The sequence below is a fragment of the Globicephala melas genome, chromosome 6 (assembly GCF_963455315.2).
Source record: "Globicephala melas chromosome 6, mGloMel1.2, whole genome shotgun sequence".
Classification (NCBI taxonomy): domain Eukaryota; kingdom Metazoa; phylum Chordata; class Mammalia; order Artiodactyla; family Delphinidae; genus Globicephala; species Globicephala melas.
The window spans coordinates 57,502,434-57,525,015 of NC_083319.1; positions in this window are offsets into that span (position 1 = coordinate 57,502,434).

Genomic DNA, 22,582 nt, shown 5'->3' on the forward strand with positions numbered 1-22,582 from the left:
GTAGATACACTGATGCTGAGCTGACGTGAACGCCAGCCCCATTAGGCACTTTGAGCTTCAAGTGAGAGACACACCAGATTACCATTTGTCAAGTGGGTTTCCTGCAAGGGTATGTGAGGTGTCATTGGAGGTCATCTTTGAGATGCAGTCGCCTCTGTGGCATAAACAGTGTCACCAAATGTTCTGTGTGTAACCCTGTACTTGAGGCCTCCCTCAGATTAGTGCCACGTGGCTATGCGTGGCCAATGGACTGTGAGAGAAAGTGGTAGGTGTTATTTCCCAGCAGAGGCAGTTGAGACCCAGTGTCCCCAACTCCAACTTTTTCTGTCTGTTTCATGGGGACCTTGGAGACCACAGTTTTAGACTGTTTCATTCTAATAGGATGGACACTTCATGAGCCTGGATTCCCCAGTGAGTGGTGAGCAATTTCCCCACCGACTGCATTAGAATTACAATGTGAGAGAAAAATAAATCTTTGTTGTGTTAGGTCACCAAGGTAGAGTTAATTCGTTACCCTAGGGAATTCTGACAAATACATCCCCAGCAGATTTCCCCTTCCATCTCATTGGCCAAACACAAGTTATATGGTCACTCATAACTGCAAGAAAAGCTAGGAAAAATGGGAAGAGGATTGCTAATTTGGCTTAAATGAATCATGGCCTGCCCTCTGGGGCTGTTTCACCCCAGACAAAAGTTGGGGTTCTGTGACAAGGAGGGAGTGGAGACATTGGGTAGGCACTCTCACTGTCTGCCAAATCACCAGACACCATTCAGCCTAAACAAGGAAAAAGCTAAAGCCGTAAAGGCAGTAGCGGATACCCGGGTATTTCTGTAATCCTGCGTCTCAGACGAAGTGTCCCAGAAAAGTCTGATCCCAAGTGGCTCCTTCTCTGAGCTGTCAAGATACCTGGTTAAGTGACAGTTCAGCAGCCTCTGCCTCCTACCTTCTGCTTCCCACCACCCAGGAGGCTGCCCTGGAGGTAAGGAGGGAAGTGATCCTGCTGTCCCTTTGCTAGATCTCTCAGAGAGGTTATGAGGCTGAACAGATTTGTGTTGGAAAAGGGCTTTGAGGCTCTGGCGTGAAAGGCACCACAGAAGTGCAAATGCCTGCAGTTCATTGCCTGCTGAATGGAACGGAGCTGAGTTGCTCTAAACTGGAATTTCAGGGCCGGTGGCTGGTGTGTGGGATTCCCCCCATGTTTTTTTGAACAGGTTCTCTTCTGCATAGGCTGCTTGTTCCCATGGTTGTTCCCTACCCACTTTAACACTCAGCTCTCTCCTCACCCATCTACTTCTGGGGGAGGTAAAACTGCAATTGATTCAAATTTGACGCTTAGCACTTTTCCCATCTCCTTCCCTGACCTTCTCTGCTACTCACCCCTTCCACCACTTAGCAGCTCTTCCCCCACTCAGGGCCTGATTGTTGGGAGAAATTGAAATCCTATTAGCTAGACCCAGGGATTGGCCCCTTGGTGGAGGTGGATGAGTTCTGAGGATAATGATCTGACCTGCCTCAGCAAACTACTGGGAGGGGTGTTAAAAGTGCACATTCCCAGGCCCAGCCCAGAGTAACTGATGCAGGACCTTCGAGGGCTCTGTGGTTTCCAAGCACGTGAGTGTTTTCCAGAGAGGAAGCTCAATAAAGATTCCTTAAATGACGAATGAATTGTGAAACACTCATAATGTGAGGTCCTATGCTGTCTTCCCTAGAAGTTCTCATTTTATCTTCCCCAAACCCTAGGGGGCAGCTATAATTCTCAGCATTCCTCCATTTTCCAGATGAGGAAACTTGGCCAAAGAACTCAGCCAGGATTGGGACCCAGGCTTTACACTAACACCTCAGCATGATTGAGTTGTCTGTTTCCTCTCCCCGAGGATTAACATTTTTTAAAGGATTTCAGGGCAAGAACCCAGTGGAATGGACCTCCAGTGGTGACATTTCTGGCAGCAGAATTGGTGAGAGGCTATTACCCAGTGCTGCAGTGTCAGGAAGTCAAATCTTTTTGACAATTCAATGGCCCCCTTTGGGTTTGCCCAAATGGCACCTGTTGTTGAGGTCAATAGAGCTTAAAATTTAATTTCATCTGCCTGCAGACAATCCCTCTCATTAGGGAGTGGAATGATGATGGGATTCTCTCAGCCATGCAGTTTCACTTTCTAGAGGGCAATGCAGAAATACAGTCACTGTTTCTGCAGAGAGAAGGGGAGAGTTACTGGGCCCCTCACCAACCCCCCGGACTGCTTGTAATGAGGAGGTGAGTGTCTGGGTAAGGAGAGATGGGGAGAGCAATGAGTTGGGGTGAGAGGGATGAGAAGAGGTGAGAAGAGGTCAAGCTACACACAGAGTTCCTAAGTGGCAGCTCTGCTTTTTTCCTCTCTGAACCATCACCTGTCCTTGAAGGCTAATCATTATGTTCAGCAGAATTTTTTACATCTTTATTGGAGTATAATTGCTTTACAATGGTGTGTTAGTTTCTGCTTTATAACAAAGTGAATCAGTTATACATATACATATGTTCCCATATCTCTTCCCTCTTGCATCTCTCTCCCACCCTCCCTACCCCACCCCCTCTAGGTGGTCACAAAGCACTGAGCTGATCTCCCTGTGCTATGCGGCTGCTTCCCACTAGCTATCTATTTTACGTTTGGTAGTGTATATATGTCCATGCCACTCTCTCACTTTGTCACAGCTCACCCTTCCCCCTCCCCATGTCCTCAAGTCCATTCTCCAGTAGGTCTGTGTCTTTATTCCTGTCTTACCCCTAGGTTCTTCATGACATTTTTTTTTCTTAAATTCCATATATATGTGTTAGCATACGGTATTTGTCTTTCTCTTCCTGACTTCACTCAAAAAGAGTCATGTACCAAAATGTTCATTGCAGCTCTATTTACAATAGCCAGGAGATGGAAACAACCTAAGTGTCCATCATCGGATGAATGGATAAAGAAGATGTGGCACATATATACAACGGACTATTACTCAGCCATAAAAAGAAACGAAATTGAGCTATTTGTAATGAGGTGGATGGACCTAGAGTCTGTCATACAGAGTGTTCAGCAGAATTTGAATGCTTCCATGATCCAAATGGCAAGGACATGGCTTTTCCATTTATTAGAGGTGAGCTCACAGCTGGACATGCAGCACCCATGTTGTCCATATCCTCCTTCAGGCCTAAAAGATGCCCCCCTTGTGAGCTCCTGCCAATCATCTCAATCACCAATGGGTCCTCCCTAGTCTGAGCTGTAATTTGATATGTCAGGAGTGTGAAGAACAATTAACCACTTGAGTATTGCATACCTTCAGAAGTGCCTTGAGATGAAATGTATGCAGATAAGAGCGTCTATTATTGGTCTGATAAAACTCTTTTCTGTTTTCAACTCTGAGCTAATAGGACCCTTTGGTTCCATAATAAAGGTGATGATAATAGCACTAGTAATAACAGTTATTACTAGTAATAGCTAGTAATAACAGTGCTAGTAGTAGTTACCATGTGCTTGCTACAATATGAGGTTCACTGCATACATTTTTTTATTTAATTCTTACAATAGCTCTGCAAGGTAGGAATCTCATGCCCATTTTACAGGAAGAAACTGAGACTGAGCTAGAAGAGGTAACTGCCTAATGTCACACAGCCAGTAAAAGACAGAACCAGAACTGGAACCCAAGTTTGTGTGACTTCAAATGTGTACCTTTTCTATCACCCCGTCATCACCTATCCTCCAACTGTGTTTCAGTAATGAGATAAAGACCATGCGTCCCAACTTCTCTCTGTGGATCAGGACGATATCCATGACAACTGAAAAACATTGCACATTGCATCTGGAGTGTTGAGGGCATTTAGACACTCCCTTCCCCTCTCCCTAGGGAATTACTTGGAGAAACTGGTGGGGGGATACTGTTGGAGATTTCATTTTCTTTTATGAGTTATTGGTGATAGAGTGTACGTGTGTGTTTGCACGTTCTGGTAATACTGGTGTCTGATGTGTGACCTGTTTTTTATTAAAGTTATAGCTTTTGCAGGGAATTGGGGTTATTACTGGTGGTTTGGGAGAGCAGGTGTCAAAGTTGGAGTCATTCAGACATGTGGAAGGTGATTTCAAGTTCTTTGCCCTGGAGATGTATATGCTAATAGGAAAAAGGCTCTTGATTTTCTTCAGGCCAAATTCTGAAAGATTATACTTGCTCTGTGGATTGCAAAAGGAAAATAAAAGAACAGACATGGCCTGGGAGGCAGACTTGGGAGGGAAAGAAGAAAGGAAGAGACTGCTGTGACTGAAGAAGGCTGACAAAGGGCAGGTAGTGTCCCTTTCCACAGCGCTGCGGGGCATGCATGGTATGGGGCAATCCAGTGAATGCCAGTATACCTCATTGAATGAAGAAATTGTGGCACTGAATTCAACAGGTTATTAGAACCTAAAAATTAGAGCTATGGAAAACTTCAAGTCCTATATATAACTTCCCTTTCTCTAACTTAATGTCAAACAAAAACCTTTTGATGGTACAAGATAAGCCTGTCTCCAGGTCATGCTGTGCAGGGATGTTTGTCATAATCATGGCCACCCTATATCTTTTGGACTCCCATAGTACATTTGGTGATTTTTCTCATTGAGATTTGCACCTTCCAACAGTTGAGGCAAGAAAACTTGCATTCCAAGCCGCTGCTGAGGCTGAGGCCAGACATGTGAACCAGGTTCCACCAGGGAAACGGGCCACATAAAGGAGGTCACATTCAGAAACTACCTTTCCAGAGGAAATGGCAGGAAGTGACTGGAGTAGTAGTAGCAGCAAAGCTCCTAATAGTAAAATCTTGTGGCCAACATACCACCCTCCATGTCTCACACTCTGTGTCCACCAGGGGAGCTGTGGTGCTACATCCACAATGCCAATGGCACTGACCAATAAGTGGTCCAGTGTTGGCATCTGGGTTTTCTTCTTGGCTGTAGAGACTCTGAGCTTAATTCACTGTCTCTGAGTTTCTGGAAATCCTGTAAGTTTCATAGTGTCTGTAGTGATTTTCCTTTTTATTTCAACTAGTTAGTATAGGTTTTACGGTTTGCAACTGAAAATCCTGATCTACTTAGGTGGACATTTCTTTTCTTTTCTTTTCTTTATTTTTTTTACTGTGAATTAATAAATGGAATTTTGGTTTTCCTGAATCTAGCCCACTGTTAGACACTGATGAGATCCAAGTTTCTGAGTCTGAAAAGCAGAGAGTTATCAGCCCCTGGACCCTGGATAATGGTAGATTTTCCAAGGTAAGTCCCATTGGGGACATATCTGCTTGATCATCTGGCTTTCTCTATGTAGCACTTTCAGCATTGCTGTATTTTACGCTTATTCTCCATTTACAATATTTATTAGTTAGAGTTCTCCAGAGAAACAGAACCAACAGGATTTATATAGATATATAGAAAGATTTATTATGAAGAATTGGCTCACATGATTATGGAGGCCAAAAAGTCCCATGATCTGCTGTCTGTAGGCTGGAGGCTCAGGAGAGTCAGTGGTACAAACTCAAAGGCCTGAGAACTGGGGAAGCCTGTGACATACGTCTCACTGCAGTCTGAAGGCCTAGAAACCAGGAGAACTAATGTTCAAGGGCAAAAGAAGGTGGATGTCCAGCTCAAGTAGAGAGCAAATTCACACTTCCTCTGCCTTTTTGTTCTATTCAGACCCTCAACTGACTGGAAGATGCCCACCTACAATGGTGAAGGTGATCTACTTAGTCTACCAATTCAAATGCTAATCTCTTCTGGAAACACTCACAGACCTACCCAGAAATAGTGTTTTACCAGTTACCTGGGCAGCCCTTAGCCCAGTCAAGTTGATACATAAAATTAACCATCACAAACTCAATATATAGTTGCTAGAATTTAAAAGCCCACACTTGCTAGAATTTAAAAAGCCACACTTTTGTAGGAATCATATTGGTCTCTGTTTCTATCTTCTTGGCTTTTACACTGCTCTGATAGCTTCATCACCCTATTCAGAAACCCTTAATGGCTTCCTATTGTCCATAGGAAAAATTCCAAACCTTGGACTCTAGCATTCATGGCTTTCCACATTATGGCTCCACTTTCCAGTTGTATTCCCAATACTCTAATGCCACTACCAGATGGCGATGTTTGCTTTTCTTTTTTTTAAACTCTGGCCTTTCATTATGCTATTCTCTCTGTTTGCAGGAATCCTTTTCTTTTTCTTTTTTTTACAATTGGGATATATTTTATTTATTTTATAATTATACCACAGTTTATTCAGAATTTTTCATATTGATAGTAGGTTGTTTCCAGTTTTGCATAGAATAGATGCTTAGAGTTGCTGTTTGCTCTGACCAGAAAACTCTTTTTAGTTATTTTTATCAGAGATGCTTGCAGGAATCTATCCTAACCTCTCTCTCCCAGAATCTTCTCCATCATTCAAGACTCCATTCAGATTCCATTACTTCAGTGAGGACTTTTCTAATAACACTCTGCAGAAATATTTGCTTCATCACCTGAAATCTTCTCTGGCATTGAGAGTACTTATTGCATAATGGCTTGCTGAGACATCTTTCCAACTATGTTCCCAACTATAACTCCTTGAGGACAGGACCATGACTTACTATTCATTTTGTTTCTTCTTGTATCACTGAATATTGAAACTTGGTTATGGCAGATGCCAACACAGTGAATAAATTCTTTAATTAGTGAAGCACTCACAGTAGACACGCTATTTGTCAAAACAGAAAAAAACAAAACAAAACATAGTTCCTTTTAGAGATATCTGGGAATTTTGCGAGAGTTTCAAGATTGGGCTATTCTTGTGGACAGTCCATGGGGTCATAACTGTTTAGTAGCACAACTTATAAACCTAGAGACACATGCATTTATAGTGTTGGAGGAATACCATGTCAAGACACATTCAAGTCACAGTTCAATGCTGAATTGTGGGCACGAGAAAGGTATGTCCTTCCTTTAATGTGTAGCTTCACACGTACACTCAGTAGTGAATGGGGGTCCCTTCAGAAGAGTTGGAAGAACAGAGGTCTTAAGAGTCCAGAGTCCTGGTTTCTCTGGTCTTGATTCTGCTGCCAACTAGAGGAGTGACCTTAGGCAAGTCCTTTATCTTCTTTGAGCCTTGATTTCCTCATCTAAAAATTGGGTCATGATCATGTTTCTGCCCCATTTGATTGCTGAGAGGCCAAATAAGGGATGAACACCTTGAAAGTAAAGGAGGGGAAGTTTGGGTAGAGGTTAGTGGGAAGGAGACAGAGAAAGAGAATAATAAGAAGGCACCAGTAAGTCTGGTGGGAGAAAGAATGGTATAATAGAGCCAGAAACTGGCCTAGAGGCACTATCAGTGGAGGGGACCCTCTTCCATCTGAAAGACACCAGGGAGTCTTTCTTAAAGTCTTCCTAAGGGCTGTATCAGAGATTGCTGTTTGCCCACCAAAATGTCATCCTCCCCTCTTCTTCACTATCAGAACCCCTATATTGTGACAGGGTGCCACCTTGGAAAAAGCAAGTTTTTTTTTCCACATGTTGCTTTCTTTTCAAGTCTTGGGCCTGAGGCCTAGGAAAGCAATTGTGTCTTGCAGGCATTCTGTGTGCCTTGGAGAATCAGCGTGGCCAAAGAGCAATTGTGAACTTTCTCCTGAAAAATCAGTTTGGAACAGAGCTTAAATAACATGAAACTGGGCCTCTTTATGGCTTAGGGTATGAAAAGATCTCTTTTTATCTCCTGGGGAGAACCTTGTCTTCCTCTCTCCCTCCCTCCCTCCCTCCCTCCCTCCCTCCCTCCCTCCTTCCTTCCTTCCTTCCTTCCTTCTTTCCTTCCTTCCTTCCTTCCTTCCTTTCTTCCTTCCTAATACAATCATGTAGCCAGTGTTGTTAAGTAGCAGAAAGCAATGCTAGAAGACTTATCATAACAATTCTAAAATAAAAGACATCATAAGAAGAATGTGAGTTTGTCCTGTGAGCCCAGGCCAGCACATTTTTACCTGCACTCTTCACTATGGTCATTACTACTGCAGCCTCCCCTTCTTCATTATGATGATGAATTTTCATCCCGCTGCTGCCCAAATGAGGAAACATCTTAAAACAGCCAGATACAGTCTCATCCCTGGTCCTGCTTTGTACCAGCCAGATGCAGAACAGGGCAGGACATTTTCTCCTCATTATCACCTCATCACTCAGTTCCCCTTGTCTGGGTAGGGTCAGCGGATGTGGGGCTCAGAGCTGAGTGCAGGAACTGAAGTGCTAATGAGGAGAAAGTGTTCAAGTGTGGATCCTGCCCTCTCACTCAGGTCCCATTGAAAATGGTAACACCATGAGATCATCTTTCTTTTTACTGCTAAGTTTGAATTTTAATGCTGCTGTTTTCTGAAGTAAGTAGTATGTAGAAGGCTTTAGTTCTAAGCAATAAACTGTCCCATGGAGAGGGACATTAACCAAATATTAGGGTGGTACAAAAGATTCTTATCTCTTTATGAAAAGAAAGATATAATTTGAGTTAGGGGAAACGTTTTAGAGAACAAGGCATAGCTATGTGGTAAGCTTTGGGCTAGGTGGTAAGAATACAAATAAATATTTACCATTTATTGTTTCCTTTAAGACAGGAACCATGAGCTAAAAGCCTTTGTGATGATTTTATTCTTTGTCAATTCAGCTAAACTGGAACTGTGGTTCCCAGATTTCCTTCCTGGCATGGCTGTGGGTTAGGGTTGACTACAAGAGAAATTTGCATGAGGAGTGGAAGGTAGAATTAAAGCAGCAGCAAGTATGCTCTGGAGGTCCAGGCAGGGCACCAGGTGCTGCTGCAGCCCATGCATGTTGTCACCAATCTGCGCATGCCTTGCTGGCATGGGGTGACAGCTGAGCTTGCAGATCTTCTGGCTCCCATAGAATCTCGTCCTTCAGCCTTCTGACCCGGCTGTATGTGCATCTTTGTGGTGAGGGAATCAAGTCTTTGTGGTAGAGGTGATGAGAGACACGAGGGTTTAGTTTGTCCTGTGGGTTCAAGTTTGTCCTTATGGGTTCCAGTTTTCCCCCTCTCCCCACTTCATAGCAAGCTTTTCTGATTGCTGACCCTACCGACCTATGTATAGCAACTTCAGACCCACCCCCAGGTATAGAGCCAACAGCCCTGCACAGACTTCTTCACTGTTGTTTCTTTTGCGGTACCTGTTAGTGACTTTTCTCTGATCCTCCAGCCATCCTCTCTCTCCTGGATTTGTACTTCACTGGTTTCTTCCACAGTTATGTAAGGTCTAATCTGTGTAATCAATCCTTTATTCCGTATCACTCATATGACATTGGTTTTGAGACTGGCAGAGGTTTGCAGGATCTCAAGGAGACTAGAAGTGAAGGTTTGGAGGATAGGCAGGAAGTTGCTATTGGAGGATGGAGCAAAGGCAAACAACCCATAGTGTGTAATGGTAAAAAGTTTGGCCACACTGTTGTATGGAGTCATGTGAAAAATAGAAAATATACCCAATGAACTGGTAGGTTTGGGTAAGGAGATCTCCAGGAAGAATATTGAATGTGTCAGCTGGTTTCTTTTCACAATGTATAAGGTAGAGCTAGAAAGAGATGAGCTTAAAAAGGAACTAGGTTTTCAAGCGGAATTTAGAAGAAATATAGAAGGCTCAAACAAAATCCAGCAAAAAGACCTCAAAGAAAGAAATGCTCTCAGGGCAAGGAACAAATTTAGGGCAGTAAAACATTGTCTTAGTGTAAAAATAAGTACTCAAGTGTGTGTCTTGTAGACCTCAGATAAACAATAGGACTTCTAAGAATCCTGATGTACCTGTTAGATGTTCTTTGTTTGAAAACAGAGCTTCTAAGACTCTTAAGGGTCTCATATTTTCTTGGCACAAGATAGAAAAGGAATTATCTCAGAAAGAAATCTGGATGTGCCATTTTCCCAGTAGAGTGGAATATAATTTGATACATAAGAAACATAAAATTTTAAAGGAATTGTCTTAACTTGAACTGAAATGAACAGAGATAATTCAAAATGAAAAGAGGACTCTGAGTCTTTAACCTTCTGGCAGGAAGCAGGCTGAGAAGGCTACTCAACTGTAAACACAAGCTATTTCTGATGGAAAAGGAAGGATAACTCAAGAGAGTGGAGCTGACTGCCCAGGGGATAGAGCCAAGAGCCACTTTATATGCCTGCGTCTTTACCTGATGGCTTTTTCCAGTAACACGGAGCTTGCTCAGTCCTCAGGAAAGCCAAGATGTGTCATGGACTTCGTGTTCTCAAGGACAACCCTCAAGCAACGAGGAGGAGGAGGCAGTGCATAAAGGCTTCAGCTTCCGTGTTTCTTTCTTTTTTTTTTAACATCTTTATTGGAGTATAATTGCTTTACAATGGTGTGTTAGTTTGTGCTTTATAACAAAGTGAATCAGCTATACATATGTTCCCATATCTCTTCCCTCTTGCATCTCCCTCCCTCCCACCCTCCCTATCCCATCCCTTCATTTTTTTTTTTAAGGGGAAAAAATTATTTTAATTCCTTCTCCCATAATCCATACTTAAAATTCAGCATAGAGGGATTATTGGATGATATTGATAAGCAGAAATTTTATCTAAAACTGTTAGGATAGGAGGTTGGGACACAGGCATATAAACAAACATCTGTAAGCATCTGAGTAACTGCTACCTGACACCAACACAGCAATCACTGGTCACATTTTCTAAAACACCACCTTTAAACCCCTGAGTCACAATATATATTTTCTAAGAAAAAAAAAATATTTCTAAGGAACTCTTTTTTTTTTTTTTTAACATCTTTATTGGGGTATAATTGCTTTACAATGGTGTGTTCAGTTCTTGGTGAGCTATTTTTCATGGTTCCTCGAAGGCTGCCCAGTGGGAATGGGCTGCAGTTGTCAACAGCAATAACCTACCCATTAACATATTTTACTGGCTTTTCTCATTTAACGATCTCACTTTCATCATTCTTTTATTTACACTTCTTAGGATCATCCCCCCCAATAAACCCGCTGCACACAATTCTTGTCTCAGGGCTTGCTTTTGGAGGAATCCAAACTAAGACCAGGAAGAAATGATTAACTCTAACTGGGAATATCTGAGGTCGTGTCTGAGGAGGGTTCTCAAGGATGAAGAAATGTAGCAGGCCAGCAGGTTGTATGGGATGGGATGGGCATTGCTGGCAGAGTGGTAGCATGTGTCAATGCCTAGAGGAGAGAAATGGGGGGCGGGGAAATTTGGTGAACCATTAGTCATTTATATTGCCAGCCAGTACAAGCCTTTGTGTGGAATCGAAAAATGCAAATGCAGCCTGGGGAGCATAGTGTGTTTGAATTAGAAAAAGGTGCCTAGGGATAAAAGGGCACCCCCTTTTCCAAAAATATGCAGCCTATCCCTAGAGATTAAGGCTTGGCAAGTGGGTTGGGCTGGATTTCAGCCTCCTCTTGATCCTTGTGAGATGAGACTGGACAGGTAGGCAGAGCTGTTGTGAGGTGGGCATATGGGTCGTGCTAAGAGAAGTATTCTGTACACAAAGGGCTCTGTTAAGGTGTTTTAAGTGGTGGGTCCAACATCATTAGGTTGTGTTTTAAGAAGATCATTGTATCTGCTGTAGATAGAGGAGTTTAGGTTTGGGGATAACACTGAAGGCAATGGTGATGAGGGCCTGAAATAAGCAATGTCTTTGGGGATGGAAGAAATGGGCATATTTTCTAAAACTGGGCAAGGTAGAGTGAGTAGGCACTGATGACAGACTGGTCAGGGGTGGGGAGCTGGGGGTGGAGAGACATATGACAGACATTTTGAGCAAAGGTTGGTCACTCAGAATTTTATCTGGTCGCTGCATTCTCCTGTCCCCTTGCAGCTAGGTGGGGACTTGTGGCTAATTCTGCCCCATGGGCTGTAGTTAGACGTGCTATATGAAATATGTATCAGCCCTCTGCTCATCCACAATGGACAGCATAAGCTAGGCCGTTCTTCTGAGTTATCAGGAGACCTCAAGGGTGATGCCTGGCTTCTGACTGGGATGACTTCTGGGTGGAGAGGTAGGTCCCTGAGGTATCTTGGGAAGGAGGGGTACTGTGTTAAGATGAGAGATATATTTTCAGGTCCCTAACACAGAGGACTGTTAGTGCCTTTTCTGGAAACAAAAGCATCAGGACAAGAGTAAGAGGAACTGGTCATCGCACTGGACACTACACTCATTGAACATCTACTCAGTGTCCTGGCCTATGCTGATGCTATGAGGGAAAGGAGAGTGGTTCAGGACATTGCCTTTGCCTCCTGTGAACTCACAGTCTGACTGGTGAGATGAAGCACGTACAGAAGAAAGAGTCAAATAAGCCAGGTCAGCAAGTGGCCCAAAGGGGGAAAGAGATAGCCACTGCCATGGGATCCAGGGAGGAGGAAATAACTGAGTAGAAGACTAGATTTAAGGTTCCTCCAGTCAGAAGGAAGAAGAGAGGACCCCCTGGGACACATTGTACGACAACAGGAAAACTGAGCTTAATATACCTGTGTCTAAAGGACTTCAGAAGAGTCACAGGGAAGTATAAAATAGAGCCTAAGCCTGATGCATATTTGGCCCAGGGAAGACAATGAATCGCACGTCAGTGGCAGGGAAGACTTCATGGCCAGACCAGCCATTTAAACTTTCCTCCACATCATCTGTTCTATATCCCCAAGACAGGCTCCTAGACATTCATGTGATAAATATCTCCATGGGCAGGTGGTAGAAAGAGGTACTAGTGTTGGGGGATGCTACATGGGTTACAAAGGAGAATTAGTATTTTTATTTATTTTTTTACATCTTTATTGGAGTATAATTGCTTTACAATGGTGTGTTAGTTTCTGCTTTATAACAAAGTTAATCAGTTATACGTATACATAGGTTCCCATATCTCTTCCGCTTGCGTCTCCCTCCCTCCAACCCTCCCTATCCCACCCCTCCAGGCGGTCACAAAGCACCGAGCTGATCTCCCTATGCTATGCGGCTGCTTCCCACTAGCTATCTACCTTACGTTTGGTAGTGTATAAATGTCCATGCCTCTCTCTCGCTTTGTCACAGCTCAGCCTTCCCCCTCCCCATAACCTCAAGTCCATTCTCTAGTAGGTCTCTTTATTCCTGTCTTACCCCTAGGTCCTTCATGACATTTTTTCCCCTTAAATTCCATATATATGTGTTAGCATACGGTATTTGTATTTCTCTTTCTGACTTACTTCACTCTGTATGACAGACTCTAGGTCTATCCACCTCATTACAAATAGCTCAATTTCGTTTCTTTTCATGGCTGAGTAATATTCCATTGTATATATCTGCCACATCTTCTTTATCCATTCATCCGATGATGGACACTTAGGTTGTTTCCATTTCCGGGCTATTGTAAATAGAGCTGCAATGAACATTTTGGTACATGACTCTTTTTGAATTATGGTTTTCCAGGGTATATGCCCAGTAGTGGGATTGCTGGGTCATATGGTAGTTCTATTTATAGTTTTTTTAAGGAACCTCCATACTGTTCTCCACAGTGGCTGTATCAATTTACATTCCCATCAACAGTGCAAGAGGGTTCCCTTTTCTCCACACCCTCTCCAGCATTTATTGTTTCTAGATATTTTGACGATGGCCATTCTGACTGGTGTGAGATGATATCTCATTGTAGTTTTGATTTGCATTTCTCTAATGATTAATGATGTTGATGTGTTTGCTGTCATGTGTTTGTTGGCAGTCTGTATATCTTCTTTGGGGAAATGTCTATTTAGGTCTTCTGCCCATTTTTGGATTGGGTTGTTTTTTTTTTGTTATTAAGCGGCATGAGCTGCTTATAAATTTTGGAGATTAATCCTTTGTCAGTTGCTTCATTTGCAAATATTTTCTCCCATTCTGAGGGTTGTCTTTTGGTCTTGTTTATGGTTTCCTTTGCTGTGCAAAAGCTTTGAAGTTTCATTAGGTCCCATTGGTTTATTTCCATTACTCTAGGAGGTGGGTCAAAAAGGATCTTGCTGTGATTTATGTCATAGAGTGTTCTACCTATGTTTTCCTCTAAGAGTTTGATAGTTTCTGGCCTTACATTTAGCTCTTTAATCCATTTTGAGCTTATTTTTGTGTATGGTGTTAGGGAGTGATCTAATCTCATACTTTTACATGTAGCTGTCCAGTTTTCCCAGCACCACTTATTGAAGAGGCTGTCCTTTCCACTGTACATTCCCGCCTCCTTTATCAAAGATAAGGTGACCATATGTGCGTGGGTTTATCTCTGGGCTTTCTATCCTGTTCCATTGATCTATCTTTCTGTTTTTGTGCCAGTACCATACTGTCTTGATTACTGTAGCTTTGTAGTATAGTCCAAAGTCAGGAAGCCTGATTCCTCCAGCTCCGTTTTTCGTTCTCAAGATTGCTTTGGCTATTCGGGGTCTTTTGTGTTTCCATAAAAATTGTGAAATTTTTTGTTCTAGTTCTGTGAAAAATGCCAGTGGTAGTTTGATAGGGATTGCATTGAATCTGTAGATTGCTTTGGATAGTAGAGTCATTTTCACAATGTTGATTCTTCCAATCCAAGAACATGGTATATCTCTCCATCTATTTATATCATCTTTAATTTCTTTCATCAGTGTCTTATAATTTTCTGCATATAGGTCTTTTGTCTCCTTAGGTAGGTTTATTCCTAGGTATTTTATTCTTTTTGTTGCAATGGTAAATGGGAGTGTTTTCTTGATTTCACTTTCAGATTTTTCATCATTAGTGCATATGAATGCCAAAGATTTCTGTGCATTAATTTTGTATCCTGCTACTTTACCAAATTCATTGATTAGCTCTAGTAGTTGTCTGGTAGCATCTTTTGGATTCTCTATGTAAAGTATCATGTCATCTGCAAACATCGACAGCTTTACTTCTCCTTTTCCGATTTGGATTCCTTTTATTTCCTTTTCATCTCTGATTGCTGTGGCTAAAACTTCCAAAACTATGTTGAATAAGAGTGGTGAGAGTGGGCAACCTTGTCTTAGTTCCTGATCTTAGCGGAAATGCTTTCAGTTTTTCACCATTGAGGACGATGTTGGCTGTGGGTTTGTCATATATGGCCTTTATTATGGTGAGGAAAGTTACCTCTATGCCTACTTTCTGCAGGGTTTTTATCATAAATGGGTGTTGAATTTTGTCAAAAGCTTTCTCTGCATCTATTGAGATGATCATATGGTTTTTCTCCTTCAATTTGTTAATATGGTGTATCACATTGATTGAGTTGCATATATTAAAGAATCCTTGCATTCCTGGAATAAACCCCACTTGATCATGGTGTATGATCCGTTTAATATGCGGTTGGATTCTGTTTGCTAGTATTTTGTTGAGGATTTTTGCATCTATGCTCATCAGTGATATTGGCCTGTAGTTTTCTTTCTTTGTGACATACTTGTCTGGTTTCCGTATCAGGGTGATGGTGGCCTCATAGAATGAGTTTGGGAGTGTTCCTCCATCTGCTATATTTTGGAAGAGTTTGAGAAGGATAGGTGTGAGCTCTTCTCTAAATGTTTGATAGAATTTGCCTATGAAGCCATCTGGTCCTGGGCTTTTGTTTGTTGGAAGATTTTTAATCACAGTTTCAATTTCAGTGCTTGTGATTAGTCTGTTCATATTTTCTATTTCTTCCTGATTCAGTCTTGGCAGGTTCTGCATTTCTAAGAATTTGTCCATTTCTTCCAGGATGTCCATTTTATTGGCATAGAGTTGCTTGTAGTAATCTCTCATGATCTTTTGTATTTCTGCAGTGTCAGTTGTTACTTCTCCTTTTTCATTTCTAATTCTATTGATTTGAGTCTTCTCCCATTTTTCTTGATGAGTCTGACTAATGGTTTATCAATTTTGTTTATCTTCTCAAAGAACCAGCTTTTAGTTTTATTGATCTTTGCTATCATTTCCTTCATTTCTTTTTCATTTATTTCTGATCTGATTTTTATGATTTCTTTCCTTCTGCTAACTTTGGGTTTTTTTTGTTCTTCTTTCTCTAATTGCTTTAGGTGCAAGTTTAGGTTCTTTATTCGAGATGTTTCCTGTTTCTTAAGGTAGGATTGTATTGCTATAGACTTCCCTCTTAGAACTGCTTTTGCTGCATCCCATAGGTTTTGGGTCATCGTGTCTCCATTGTCATTTGTTTCTAGGTATTTTTTGATTTCCTCTTTGATTTCTTCAGTGATCACTTAGTCATTAAGTAGTGTATTGTTTAGCCTCCATGTGTTTGTATTTTTTACAGATCTTTTCCTGCAATTGATATCTAGTCTCATAGTGTTGTGGTCAGAAAAGATACCTGATACAATTTCAATTTTCTTAAATTTACCAAGGCTTGATTTGTGACCCCAGATATGATCTATCCTGGAGAATGTTCCATGAGCACTTGAGAAAAATGTGTATTCTGTTGTTTTTGGATGGAATGTCCTATAAATATCAATTAAGTCCATCTTGTTTAATGTATCATTTAAAGCTTGTGTTTCCTTATTTATTTTCATTTTGGATGATCTGTCCATTGGTGAAAGTGGGGTGTTAAAGTCCCCACTATGAATGTGTTACTGTCGATTTACCCTTTTATGGCTGTTAGCATTTGCCTTATTTATTGGGGTGCTCTTATGTTGGCTGCATAAATATTTACAGTTGTTACATCTTCTTCGATTGATCGCTTGACCATTATGTAGTGTCGTCTTTGTCTCTTCTAATAGTCTTTATTTTAAAGTCTATTTTGTCTGATATGAGAATTGTTACACCAGCTTTCTTTTGGTTTCCATTTGCATGAAATATCTTTTTCCATGCCCTTACTTTCAGTCTGTATGTGTCTCTAGGTCTGAAGTGGGTCTCTTGTAGACAGCAAATATATGGGTCTTGTATCCATTCAGCCAATCTGTGTCTTTTGGTGGGAGCATTTAGTCCATTTACATTTAAGATAATTATCGATATGTATGTTCCTATTCTCATTTTCTTAATTGTTTTGGGTTCGTTATTGTAGGTCTTTTCTTCTCTTGTGTTTCTTGCCTAGAGATGTTCCTTTAGCAGTTGTAAAGCTGGTTTGGTGGTGCTGAACTCTCTCAGCTTTTGATTGTCTCTAAAAGTTTTAATTTCTCCATCAAATCTGAGATCTTTGCTGGGTAGAGTAATCTTGGTTGCAGGTTTTTCTCCTTCATCACTTTAAATATGTCCTGCCAGTCCCTTCTGGCTTGCAGAGTTTTTACTGAAAGATCAGCTGTTAACCTTATGTGGATTCCCTTGTGTGTTATTTGTTGTTTTTCCCTTGCTGCTTTTAATATGTTTTCTTTGTATTTAATTTTTGACAGTTTGATTACTATGTGTCTTGGCATATTTTTCCTTGGATTTATCCTGTATGGGACTCTCTGTGCTTCCTGGACTTGATTAACTATTTCCTTGCCCATATTAGGGAAGTTTTCAACTATAATCTCTTCAAATATTTTCTCAATCCCTTTCTTTTACTCATCTTCTTCTGGAATCCCTATAATTCGAATATTCATGCATTTAATGTTGTCCCAGAGGTCTCTGAGACTGTCCTCAGTTCTTTTCATTCTTTTTTCTTTATTCTGCTCTACAGTAGTTATTTCCACTATTTTATCTTCCAGGTCACTTATCCGTTCTTCTGCCTCAGTTATTCTGCTATTGATCCCATCTAGAGTATTTTTAATTTCATTTATTGTGTTGTTCATCGTTGTTTGTTTCATCTTTAGTTCTTCTAGGTCCTTGTTAAATGTTTCTTGCATTTTGTCTATTCTATTTCCAAGATTTTGGATCATCTTTACTATCATTATTCTGAATTCTTTTTCAGGTAGACTGCCTATTTCCTCTTCATTTGTTAGGTCTGGTGTGTTTTTATCTTGCTCCTTCATCTGCTGTGTGTTTTTCTGTCTTCTCATTTTGCTTATCTTACTGTGTTTGGGGTCTCCTTTTTGCAGGCTGCAGGTTCATAGTTCCCGTTGTTTTTGGTGTCTGTCCCCAGTGGCTAAGGTTGGTTCAGTGGGTTGTGTAGGCTTCCTGGTGGAGGGGACTAGTGCCCGTGTTCTGTTGGATGAGGCTGGATCTTGTCTTTCTGGTGGTCAGGTCCACGTCTGGTGGTGTGTTTTCAGGTTTCTGTGGACTTACTATGATTTAAGGCAGCCTCTCTGTTAATGGGTGGGGTTGTGTTCCTGTCTTGCTAGTTGTTTGGCATAGAATGTCCAGCACCGTAGCTTGTTGGTCGTTGAGTGAAGCTGGGTGCTGGTGTTGAGATGGAGATCTCTGGGAGATTTTCGCCATTTGATATTATGTGGAGCTGGGAGGTGTCTTGTGGACCAGTGTCCTAAAGTTGGCTCTCCCACCTCAGAGGCACAGCACTGACTCCTAGCTAGAGCACCAAGATCCTTTCATCCACATGGCTCAAAATAAAAGTCAGAAAAAGTAGAAAGAAAGAATTAGTATAAGTAGAAAGAAAGAAAGGAAGATAGAAGGGAGGGAGGGAGGGAGGGAGGAAGGAAGGAAGGAGGGAAGGAAGGAAAAAAAGAAAGAAAGAAGATAAAGTAAAATAAAATAAAGTAAGATAAAATATAATAAAGTTATGAAAATAAAACAATAATTATTAAGAGAAAAAAAGAAAAAAATGTAAAACAAACAAAAAAACGGACGGATAGAACCCTAGGACAAATGGTGGAAGCAAAGTTACACAGACAAAATCTCACACAGAAGCATACACATACACACTCACAAAAAGAGGAAAAGGGGGAAAAAATCATAAATCTTGCTCTCAAAGTCTACCTCCTCAATTTGGCATGATTTGTTGTCTAAAGGAGGGAAGGAAGGAAAGAAAGAAAGAAGATAAAGTAAAATAAAATTATTAAAATAATAATTATTAAGCAAAAAAAAAAAAAAACCCAAAAAACAACAACAAGAAAAAAAACGGACGGATAGAACCCTAGGACAAATGGTGGAAGCAAAGCTATATAGACAAAATCTCACACAGAAGCATACACATACACACTCGCAAAAAGAGGAAAAGGGGAAAAAATCATAAACCTTGTTCTCAAAGCCCACTTCCTTAATTCGGGATGATTCGTTGTCTATTCAGGTATTCCACAGATGCAGGGTACATCAAGTTGATTGTAGAGCTTTAATTCGCTGCTTCTGAGGCTGCTGGGAGAGATTTCCCTTTCTCTTCTTTGTTCTCACAGCTCCCAGGGGCTCAGCTTTGGATTTGGCCCCGCCTTTCGCGTAGGTCACCGGAGGGCATCTGTTCGTCAGACAGGACGGGGTTAAAGGAGCAGCTGATTCGGGGGCTCTGGCTCACTCAGGCCGGGGGGCGGGGGGGGGAGGAAGGGGCACGCAGTGCGGGGCGGGCCTGCGGCGGCAGAGGCCGGCGTGACGTTGCAGCAGCCTGAGGCGCGCCGTGTGTTCTCCCAGGGGAGTTGTCCCTGGATCCCGGGACCGTGGCAGTGGCGGGCTGCACAGGCTCCCCGGAAGGGGAGTGTGAATAGTGACCTGTGCTCGCACACAGGCTTCTTGGGGGGCGGCAGCAGCAGCCTTAGCGTCTCTTGCCCGTCTCTGGGGTCCGCGCTTTTAGCCGCGGCTTGCGCCCGTCTCTGGAGCTCCTTTGAGCGGCGCTATTAATCCCCTCTCCTCGTGCACCAGGAAACAAAGAGGTAAGAAAAAGTCTCTTGCCTCTTCGGCAGGTCCAGACTTTTCCCCGGACTCCCTCCCGGCTAGCCGTGGCGCACTGACCCCCTGCAGGCTGTGTTCACGCTGCCAAACCCAGTCCTCTCCCGGCGCTCCGACCTTAGCCCAAGCCTCAGCTCCCAGCCCCGCCCGCCCCGGCGGGTGAGCAGACAAGCCTCTCGGGCTGGTGAGTGCCGGTCGGCCCTGATTCTCTGTGCGGGAATCTCTCCACTTTGCCCTCCGCACCCGTGTTGCTGTGCTCTCCTCTGCGGCTCCGAAGCTCCCCCACTCCGCCACCCGCAGTCTCCGCCCGCGAAGGGGCTTCCTAGTGTGTGGAAACTTTCCTCCTTCACAGCTCCCTCCCACTGGTGCAGGTCCCGTCCCTATTCTTTTGTCTCTGTTTATTCTTTTTTCTTTTGCCCTACCCAGGTACGTGGGGGGTTTCTTGCCTTTTGGGAGGTCTGAGGTCTTCTGCCAGCGTTCAGTAGGTGTTCTGTAGGAGTTGTTCAACGTGTAGATGTATTTCTGGTGTATTTGTGGGGAGGAAGGTGATCTCCGCGTCTTACTCTTCCGCCATCTTCCCGGAAGCCGTTTCTCGAGAATTAGTATTTTTCATGCATCTTTTATTCCTACTGCCCATCAGCAATCCTCCACCTAACAGGAACATGTGCGCGCGCGCGCACACACACACACACACACACACACACACACACACACACACACACACACACACACACACACACACACACACACACACACACACACACACACACACACACACACTCCAATTCCCAGTCAGGAACACAGAGCTGTGGCCATAAGCACACACAGAGCAACGTCTCAAATTCCCTCGCTAACATTATGGATCGCTTTACAGGAAAACATGGAAAGGGAGATTTTCCCTCAAGGGGCATGTTTGCTAATCGGATGTTAGCAGAACATCATCCAGGGTTTGTGATCTGTGTGCTTATTTTATTTAACGCCTGTGTGTATGGCTGTGTCCGTGCTAACTTGCCTCACTTGGGTTGGCTGTGAGCCTCCTGTGAACATCTGAACATCCGGCTCCCCAGTACTGTGGAGGCTGTTAAATTAGCTTAGACAGCAGGTGGGCACTGAAGAAATTGGAAAACAGCAGCTTATCTAAGTCACAGTGCTATGTGCACTCCTGCGAGGGGTACATGAGATATAGACCCTATCATGAGAGCCCATTCGGCAAGCGACTACCTCCCCCTCCACAGGCCCAGAAATACCAGCTCCAAACAGGCAAGAGCAGAGGAAGGAGGAGTACTGGGTTCCTGAGCACCTTCTTCCGCATCATCTCTCTGTGGGGTCATCCAGCCTCTATAGGCTGTCCTGGGCCGTGGTGTGTGTGTGTGTGTGTGTGTGTGTGTGTGTGTGTGTGTGTGTGTGTGTGTGTGTGTGTGTGTGTGTGTGTGTGTGTGTGTGTGTGTGTGTTGGCGGAATGGATATGGAATGTGATTGATCCTGTCTCATATTGGCATCAAAATCCAGGAGCTTCCATGCTACCATAATGTAGATGGAACTGAGAAAAAATTGGGGAAAATATATAAAAAGAGCCAACATTCGTTGACGGATCCACCTGTGTGCCAGCCACTGCGCGTTACCTGCAGTGTTTGCATATAATGTTTCATTTAGTTTTTCTAACGACCGTATGATGTAGGAACTATTGTTTACACACATTTTACAGAGGAGGAGACTGAGGCACAGAGAAGAAGCAACACAACCAGCATTTGAAGCTCGGCACTCTCACTCCAGAGCTTGTAATTTCCTACTCTGTTGGCAGGCAGCAAAATGGAGAGGGGGTAGCAGCAAATAGAGAAATGCAGGGATAAACCAGCCACAGCTCCTGGGAAAATACCAAAGCAGGACCTAGAATGTTCAGTGGAACTGAGCAAAGAGAACGTTTACTGCCTTTGGGTCTTTGACTCACTCGGGAGCATGATGTAGATAAGGGTTCGCTGACTCTGCAGAAATGATTCCGCCCCTTAGCTCTCCACTTACTGAAGATAGATTCCTTGGATTAGGTTGGTAGGGAGCCTAGACAATTTTCCCAGAGTCTTCAGAATGGCTGGCCTGGAATAAGATGAACCTGAACAGGCAGCTGCAGCAGCACAGGGAGGTGGGGAGAATCTGGTCCAATTACTGCTCTTCTCATCAGGGGCCCTTCCTATGGAGTCAAGTTCTGATAATAAATACTGTAATAGTAGTAAACTACTATGTATGTGGTGCTTTATTGGATGCTGGCACTGTTCTAAGTGCTTCACCATATTAGCCACTTAATCCTGTTAATAACTCTATGAGGTAGGTATTGTTATCATTTCCACTTTATAGATGAGGATATAGAGGCACAGCAAGGTTAAGTATCTTTCCTAAAGTCCCCTAACTAGAAGGGGGCACAGCTAGGTTTGACTCAGGCAGCGGGGCACTGGAGTTCAAGCCTTTAGGCGCTCAAGCCACCGTCAGGGGTTTGCCATCTGAGAGATGTCACGGTGGTTGATGAGTGTGAAGGAGTCCTTGCGCCCAGCTAGAGAGAGTTCAGCACACGAGCAGAGGAGAGGAAACCTTATTTTGCATTTAAGTCAAGGAGAATAGTGCTGCAGCAGAGCATGACACGTGAATGGGGACCTGTGGCTGGAGCTTGCTGGGGTCCATGGGGGATCTGCATATGTGAGTCACCTCTGCTTTCTGGAGCAGTCTGGTTCCCTTGTTTCAAGATTCTACTTTGGGCTCTGTCAGAGGAAATAACTCCCTTTGGGCCAAAGGGGCAGCAGATGTGGCCAATTGGGAGGAGTGGCATGATTAAGCTGTAAGTACACCATCTTGTTGCCCAACTCTGAGACTCTGTTCTCTGTCCGGCTGGGGAATTCATTAACAGAAGGCTGAGAGGCTGAATTGCCAAGAGTCCTACTTGATCT